Raw genomic sequence first — 8,129 nt, forward strand, 5'->3', positions numbered from 1 at the left:
CATGAATGTCAAGGGTAAGAAAACTTGGAATCAGTTTCACCTAGTGTACATTTTACATATAGTTCCAATGTGAAATGAAAAATATCCTGCCTGAACATATTATTTTCAACCAATAGCAGTGTTGGATTTTGTGAGGCCACAGCATGAAAAGTCATGAAAATATTCTGTCTAAACAAAAAGACCAAAAAAAACCCAAAACCAAACCAAAACAAAACCGTCAAGAATTATTGCATATGATAGTAAATTCATTCTTTCCCTGCCATCTTGAAGAGTTGTTCTACAAAGGCAGACAGGAAGCTTGGTTAATGCAATTTTTACACAATACTCAAGAAAAATCTGAGTGTTAGAAAGACACCTATGGTCTCCCACAGCTGATTTCCCTCTCATTCGTATTTGCTGCAAATCATGAGCTCTTACACTGAATTTAATAGCAGTATAAAATCAGGGTAAGATGGATCAGGCTGTGTGTAGCACATTCTTTGCAGTATACAAAGTTCACAGTCTTATAGACAGTTTGTAATATTCATTAGACTGTGGAGAGTAGGCTGGGAATAAACTAAACTTTAAGCACAAGACAGAGTGTACATGACCCAATGTAACTGCACTCAACAGCATAGTTGCTGATCAGCAGTGTCTGATCAAACCATATGGCCCTGATCACGTTGGCCAACAGAAGATGTGGTACTTTTTTTCTCACAGTGTGTCACATACTGCTCTGGGTAGAACACTATTGTTTTTTAAAGAAATCAGAAAGGTTTATGTAAAAGCTTTTATAGCCTCATGCGGTCACTCCCACATCCCAAATCAAGACCATAATTAGAACATATCAAAATCTTGAGTTCTTGTTCTTTGTTTGGATTGTTTTTTTTTTAGTTTGGTGCCCTTATAGCATCTAGTTTAAAGCAGTAGGATGGGAATGAGGAATAAGGATCAAAAGGGTACCTTGCCAGTGACCGTTTCCTTCTGCCAGTGCTCTGAAGCCCACCACACACACAAAGGCATAGCTTTCAGTGACGTAGCTACTGAAGAAAGCAAACTCACTAACTTCAGTGTAGCCAACAAAAGTCAAAGCATCTCCTAATATCACACATTGAGTTCTCTGGCACAGTGGCTATATTTGTATGACTTCTGGTCTTTTTAAGCAGCAAATGGCAGTTGTGGTTGCCAATAGTGTGACCTATGATTCTTGAACCCTGGGGCCTTCATACACAACTGTCCTATGGATTCCTTGACAGCAAGGGCAGATAAAGGCTGACTGTGACACAGTATTAGAACTCCAACTATATATCCAAGCTTTATGGGTCTGATTGACAATGAGCAAATAGGGGTATTCGTACCAGCAGCTGAGGCGTAGACAATTTGGATGATATGGGAATGAATTAGCAGAATAACTTTCAGCCTCATGTTTTCACTCCCTCTGAGGTACATACTCTCCCACTCTCCCTAGCATGCCTGTCCCAGACATAATTATGTTCTCTAAAGATTCATGACAGCCTGTGTGCAGAAGTGACAGCAGAGAGGAAATACTAACTGCGCAAACTTGAAGCCAGGGCAGTTTTGAACATTTTGAATATGTTAAGACCAGCAGCATCCTCATTAAACTCTGATTAGCAAGTGGACTTGATCCAGGCTAATTCATGGCTGAATGGGGTTTTTCTTCTTTTTTTTTTTTGCTGCCAGTTTATCAGAGGTAGGCAATTAAGAGCTCACACACCTCCAAGTCTTGTAGTTTTTTGAAGCAGGGATCTCATACCAGCCTTGCAATAAAGCCTTATTGTCCTTGGGACAATATTCTTCACTAATCTCACTTCTGGCAATTTACTTTTTCTTGCTGAGCAGATTTAGAAACAAAAAACCTTGAAAGGGCATGGGAGGAGGAATAATCTCAGGCTATCTAATCCCATCCCTAAAGTGGGAGTTTTCCATTCAGCTTCTCTTTTAATGAGCACTGGAGAAATAAAGTTTTACTGCAACACTACTTTGATTCAAGAGACCTATAAGGACCCAATTATCCATCCAGTGGGAGTGGGGCGGCAATCTGGTTTTCAAAGTAAAAGCAATGTAGCAACACAGGCCCCTTGTAATTATGTCTTCTGTACAAATTTATAAACCCAGAGGTGAGCTTTGCTTTGCTTGATTATTTAAATGCAATTATTACCTTTCTTTCACTCTCAACTTTTTAATAAAGCTTTCCCAAATGCAGTGCTTGGAGTTATTCTTCCAGAGCACTAGGATTCCAAAGGCTTAAGTGGAAACCAATCCTCTGCTTCAGTGAAAGAAACATAGTCAGGTGAGGTCAAAGATTATCTGAAGACCCAAAATGTTTGACAGACACACTGAGGGGGCTACATCCTATTTCCCACCTGAGAAAGTGAGAGGGGAGAGTGGGACAGAAAGAAGGAAGCTAAAGAAGACTGGGAGTGATTCAGAGAGTGGAAAGGAAGAAACACTGCTCAAACAGTAGCCTGACTCAAGGGAAGCATCCTGTTTATGTCATTTGTCTTCCTTTGTAGCTGTCAGTATTACATTCATTGCACAAATGTGTGCCTTCTTTGGAAGTGCATTCAGATTTGCTTATAACCTAACCCTGTTTAAAATAAGGAAGGGGGACAGGTGTTCTCAACAACATATTTTTCAGTCCTGGTCTCTTATAATCCAATCTTCAGTAGGTCACAAGGAACTCCTTCTGACTCTTCCCACTTCTAGGCCCAACAGGTGGATGGGATCAGTGAATCAAGTGTGTCTATGACATGTAAGAACAGGCATGGTGCATATTGCATCAATTCATTTTCATTGCATTGCATGTATGTGCAGCTTGAGGCAGTGACTTCAAGACACAGTCTTCAGGTCCTTGTCTTTCAAAGGCATGCCAAAGTTTTTATGGATACAGGTACACATGGGGAGCTAGGGCTTAAACTTATACCAATAATAGAATCAACTTCATATATGATACACATAGAGTCTACATGAGATGTATGCTTTCTTGTTCAACCTGTATGAGATGATGTATTATATGCACAAGTAATGTCCATTGCATATAATTCAAACACATTAGTCTAACATATGTAGAGATAAGTTATATAAACCATTTTTTTGTTGAAAATGCAGTTTGAGAGCACAGCAACCATTCATTACTTACTCCTTGTGATGATTTGTGGGATTTCCTTATGTATATGCTCCTTTTTTTCAATTGCTGTTGATTTGAAAGGAGTTGTGATATTGCTGTCTATTTTAATGCCTCTCTGAAGGACCTTGCAAGATACATTACATTGCTCCTGGAGTAGACAGTAGATAGCCATTGGACTAACAGGAAGACATGATAAGGAGGAGAGAAAAAGCAATAGTCCTTCTTTCTGTTCACAGGAAGCGTTTTCCAAAAAGAAAGTCATAAAGCACCAACTGAGCGGAAGTCAGACAGTCTTGCACAGTCATACAAGGATGAGGGAATGGGTTTGCAGTTGAAATGACAAAGCAAGCTGGACAAGACAAACCGTGGTTCAGAGTGAATGGCATGAGTTGTACGGAGGACTGCAGTTTGACCCCATGATGAATACTGGTTTACAGAAGCAAGGAAACTGAAAAGTCAAAGGGAGTTTCTACTGCATATATCTATGTGAAAAAATGTTTTCAAAAAGCCCTGTGTGTATGCACTTATACAGTCGTGTGTGTCTAAGTCAAATTTCTGTCATCAAGTGTCTCTCAAGGGTTAAAGAGTATATAAAATCTCTCGCGGGATTTTGGAAAGGGTGTATCTTCACTGTGTCTGAATTTTAGGATTCAGCATTAGTCTTAGGAATCTTCCTGAGCAAGATGGACTGTACTCCCAGAAAATTATGCTATATAGTTGACTTGTGTCCCCAGTATATTTATAGAGACACCAGCCAGAAGCTACTCCTGGACTCCTTTCAGACTTCAGGGGTTTAAAGCATTTGGTTCCTAGCAGACCTGGAAACCAAGCACAAAATGAGGAGTTATCTATGAAAGGGTGACACTTATACTGTCTTTGCAGCAGAGCAGCTTATGCTGAATTACTTTGATCCTTCAGAAAAAGAAAATCAGAGAATCAATAACAACAAAGAACTCACAGAAAAGAATTTGGAAGTGATTATTTAACATCTCTAAAATGTTTCCATCTGGAATTTCACATGGAGACACAGATCAATGCTCTAGTCACAATGTTGTAGAAGGGAAGCCACTCACTTCATGCCCACAAGAGGTGATTCCAATCCCTTCTCTCTGATTTGTAAACAATACTTAATTTGCTAGAATCAGCTGCAGTCACTCCTCATACTGTACTGGATTCCCTCATAATAGTATGACAGAAGTCCATCTCTACAGGTGGGCCTCTAGTCACCAATACATGGTATCATTCTTTGTTTCTCCTGCCTAATGGAATAAACAACAGCATAAAACCAGCCTGATGTTACAATCAGTTTTCTGCCATTGTTGCCTTTATGCAAATAGAGGAATACCAACAGCTTCTTTTCCAATGTACTTTTCCAGTGGCTATAGTGGAATAGGGGCACAGGCATTCTTTCCTGAACCTGAGGCTGGCTTCTAGATGAGTAAGACCCTGGACGTGAATTTTACCCAGGGGGCTCAGAGACATGATCAAGTGATGGGAACTTTCCACTGAGTTGCTATTGAAAATTCAGGACAGTGAGCCCATTAAGTGTGTGTGTCTAGTTAAACTGTTCCAACATGCTAAGCTGTCCCGTAGATACACATCTCAGAAGGACACGACTCCTTTCTGAGGTTTCCTATGTCTTATGGTTTAACCCCAGCCAGCAACCAAGCCTCACACAGCTGCTCACTCACTCCCCCACAGCAGGATCAGGGAGAGAATTGGAAGGGTAAAAGCCAGAGAACTCATGGGCTGAGATAAAGACACTTTAATAAGGAAAGCAAAAGCTACACACACAAGCAAATCAAAACAAGGAATTAATTCACTGCTTCCCATGGGCAGGCAGGTGTTCAGCCAGCTCCAGAACAGCAGGGCCCCATCATGTGTAATGGTGACTTGGAAGACAAACATCATTACTCCAAATATCTCCCCCTTTTTCCCTCTTCCCATGCTCATGATGTCATATGGTCTGGATGTCCCACTTGTGTCTCCTCCCAACCTCTCAAGCTCCCCCAACTTGCCAATGTGGCAGTAAAAAAACCAGGAAAAGCCTTGCCTCTGTGTAAGCCACACTCAGTGACAACAAAAACTTCTCCATATTATCAGCACAAATCCAAACTCAGCTCCATACTAGCCACCGTGAAGAAAATTAACTCTACCCCAGCCAAAGCCAACACAACATGATAGGAAACTACACAACACCATTATGGGTTAATATAACCTGGAAAAGCCTTAGCTTTCTGAAATATTGACAGAGAAGGTGGAAACTATGCATTTTTCATACTCTTTTTGCATGACTGGCAATAGATACCACCCACATGATTTTGGTTTGCAGTCCACTGACCATCCAAGTTTCCTTTGTGAACCCAAAGTAAGCTTTACAGCCCCTCTGCCATATTAAAAAAAAAACAACCAGCAACTCCATGAGGCATTACTCTAATAAAATGACTTTGAAGGATTTGCCAAGTTAGATTTTAGTAAGTGTAATGTGACAAACTAAGACCTGCCAAATGGAGCTGTTTCTCATATCTTCTCCTGCTATTAAGAGGTCATTAGAATCAGTCACAGGTTTGACAAAGAAGATGGTGCATCTAGTGGCAGGGGCTGAACATGATTATTGTTCCTGATCTCTAGAGCATGTTCATAGTTCCTGACCTCTGTATGTACAGTTGAGCTCTCACTGCTTCCACTTAGGTGTCTCAGATTCTGATTTTGGTATGTACCTTACAGCAGTGTGGTCATCTTCCTGCCTGCTAGGTTAAGTTCACTGAGAGAATGACTTTTTTTTCCATGGCATCCACATAAATTCCAGAAGCAGATTCTTTGAATCAAACTACCTTTGCACACATGCAGATATTACGTTGTTAGAAAACAATCAGGAACACACAGACAAGAGTATCTGTAGTCCAGTTAAATAGCATATCAGTTAGTATTTCCTTTTCATGCTCAGGGCTCTTGCATTTGTCCCAGACAGACTCCCTGTTCAGGGAGAAGAACATCATCTGCCAACATCCACTCTTACAGTTGAGACCCTTTTAACATGAAACTCCAGCGTCAGTAGCCAAGACACAGGGATGTAAATGCATGAATGTGCAACAGTACTATGCATGCTGTTTTCATTCCTTTTACATGACAGCAGGTATGATTAATTATGACCTTCTGATCAGAGAGCTGTCAGAAGGGGAGTAATGAAGCTCAAGAAGCAGCTATTACCTTTCTAGTCAAAAGTCATTGTCCTTTGCTCCTAGGCTGGCTATCCACTGACACCTTTTTTCCTCCTTCCCTAAGCTGCTATCACTGCTTGCTCATCAGTGCTGGAATCCAGGCCCAGCAACAGCAGTGCCTCACAGAAATTGCTGAACCATGAGATCCCAGTGCTCAGAGGCATGGTTAAACCAACTGTTCAACCAAACTAGATCATGTTATCTAAGAACACTGCAAAGGAAAATGGTTTCTTAAGGTGAAAGCAAACCTGGGTTTAAGTGATACTATCCTTTATTAAAAATTCTCATGCTATTGAACTAGGGTTGGTAGAAGCTCTAATATCAAAAACCATTTTGAGGGGAAAACTGCATCCACCTCTGTAAAGCATGAAAACCAAAAGCACAAAAGCAAACAGTTTAAACCCTTCATGGTATTCTGATGGCACTGCAGCACATATATATGGGCTTGATAGCCTAACAGAAAGTTTCCTATACATGACCTGATCACACAGAGAATTTCACCTAGATTTGATATAGGCTTTTTCAAAAAAGATAAATGCAAGTAACTGTGATTTAATTCATTAACTTTGTCAAATCACAGTAGATCAGGGCTATAGTAGGGAAACTTTGAAGTGTGGAAGGGTACATGTGCTTATTCTGCTTGTAAAATCAAAGACAAAACATACCCAAATTTAGAGATGAGACATGCTACACAGAGGGGAATGGTTGGCTATTTTATAAACCAGTTTATATGGAAAATGCATGAAAAGTCACTTTTGACTTTGAAAATACCAAATTATGTGGAAGCTAGCTATGTGAAAAAGATTTTGGCCAGATTAGTGGAAAAATCTTGAAATCACTTATTTTTGTACTATCTTTACTAAAAGAAATCTTTCCAAATGCAGCATGCTTTCAAAAGCTAGAAGACCTTAAACAACAAATCCTTTAAGTATGAGAAACCTGGTCATTTAGGAAAAAAAAAAAAAGAGTAAATGTAACTTTTCCAAATTTCAATAATAGTGACCATATGCTGACTTAAATCTTCAGTTTTCATCTATCAGCCTTTACTCCTGAAATAGAAAGATGATGTGCCCCACAATAACAAAGAATACTTAGTCTGATTTTCAGAGAGAGTCAGGCTTAGTAATTCCAGTAAAGTCAGTCAGACTGGAGAGGTGTTTGTATTTCTGAGGTACACCAGAAATCAGTTTTGCAGCCATTCAAAGCGGTATCCACAATGATAATTTCACCTAGCTCTAAAAACAGTGTGGAAAATACATTTCCTCAAAAAATAACACAAATGTTTTAAATAATTCAAATGACCCAACTATTTAGAATAAATGTTTGTATAGTGTTTGTCTTTCAGGTGGGACCTAGCCATTTTATCAGCAAATTTTGGTTTTGAGTTCAGTAACAGCATGATGAGAAATAGTGCACACAACATAGGAAAACCCAGAGCCCAGTCTTTTTTTGTATTTTTTAAAAACATTTGTCTTAAACATCTGTTTTTAAGCACCTGTCAATAGTGGTGTCCCCCAGGGTTCTATATTAGGCCCAGTGTTTTTAACTTGTTTATCAGTAACTCAGACAAAGGGACAGATGCCTCCTCAGCAGGTCACTGATGACCAAACCTGGGAGCAGTGGCCAATACCCCAGAGTGTAGCTCTTCACAGGGACCTCAACAGATTGGAGAGATGGGCAGAGATAAACCATCTGAAATTCAACAAGGGCAAATGCAGGGTCCTGCACTGGGAAGGAATAACCCCAGACACCAGCATACACTGGGAGCTGATCTTCTGGGA

The sequence above is a fragment of the Corvus brachyrhynchos genome, unplaced genomic scaffold (assembly GCF_000691975.1).
Source record: "Corvus brachyrhynchos isolate BGI_N302 unplaced genomic scaffold, ASM69197v1 scaffold37, whole genome shotgun sequence".
In the NCBI taxonomy this organism is placed as follows: domain Eukaryota; kingdom Metazoa; phylum Chordata; class Aves; order Passeriformes; family Corvidae; genus Corvus; species Corvus brachyrhynchos.